Here is a 1,391-nt window from a genome sequence, read left to right as displayed (position 1 = left end):
AAAGGAAACAAGTAAAGACAATTTTATTTTTGTTATAAAAAATAATAAGAGGTGGTAATTTAGGGGAAATATCTCAAAAATTTAATGATTACGTGCTGTTATGAAGTCAAAACCAATAATGGGTATTGGTTTGATGTCCATTCCTTTGATTTATTGTATTGTTTTTATTAAATCATAACTGTGTACATTAATGTATTTATGAGGTATGATGTGCTGATTTTGTATACAATTTGGACTGCTTAAATCCAGATTGTTTTTTTTTGTGTGTGTGTTTTTTTTTGTGGATTTTGGCCCGGGCTGGGTTTGAACCCGCCACCTATGGCATATGGGACCAGCGCCCTACTCCTTGAGCCACAGGCGCCATCCTTTTTTTAAAAATCTTTTTTTTTTTTTTTTTGTAGAGACAGAGTTTTACTTTATGGCCCTCGGTAGAGTGCCATGGCATCACACAGCTCACAGCAACCTCCAACTCCTGGGCTTAAGTGATTCTCTTGCCTCAGCCTCCCGAGTAGCTGGGACTACAGGCGCCCGCCACAACACCCAACTATTTTTTGGTTGCAGTTCAGCCGGGGCCGGGTTTGAACCCGCCACCCTCGGTATATGGGGCCGGCGCCTTACCGACTGAGCCACAGGCGCCGCCCAAAATCCAGATTGTTCACATAGCCTTCACGTCACTTACTTAATTGTTGTATTAAGACATTGATACTGTACTCTTCATAGACTTCACATGTACATTTGCAAGATGCACCATAGGTGAGGACACAAGTATTTAATGTCCACTCCTTTTTAATATCTTTCTTTTGCCTTTTTTTATACTATAAACTTTTTCCTGAAACTGCTTTAACCTTGTGAAATTCTTTTTGTTATGAGTTTTATTTTACTGAAATAGTCACAAAGAGGTAGATTTGAATATGTTTTTAAAATGCAGTAATACTTTTGTCATTAATTTATCTGCAAATAACATTTTATAGATGAAATCTCTGTACTATTATCAAGACAAGACAGACCAAAAGAACCAAGTTTGTATTTGGAGGTAATGTCTTTTCTTATCATTACTTTAAAATATAAGCATTGACAACTTTAAAACATAAAAGGGATGCTTTTAATTACCTTTTCTCAGCTGTGTATGTGCCCACAAGGAATTATTTTCTTACATTATCAGGCCATAATTAATAAAGTAATTATGTGGAAAGAATGAGCTGCTGAATAGTAAAATTCTGCTAATTTGCAAGATTCATTTAAAAAGACAGTGTAATATAATACAAAATGATAAGGCTTAGGAGTTATAAGAATCCCATTTGGCTTTGAAGTTAAGTTTATTTAAAAACTAAAGAATTATTCAAGATCAACCTATAGCCAAATGCATGAGTCCGTAGTAAATATGGATGTGT

Source organism: Nycticebus coucang, unplaced genomic scaffold (assembly GCF_027406575.1).
Source record: "Nycticebus coucang isolate mNycCou1 unplaced genomic scaffold, mNycCou1.pri scaffold_57, whole genome shotgun sequence".
NCBI lineage: Eukaryota > Metazoa > Chordata > Mammalia > Primates > Lorisidae > Nycticebus > Nycticebus coucang.
The sequence above is the reverse complement of the archived record's forward strand: the minus strand, read 5'-3'. Positions refer to the sequence as shown.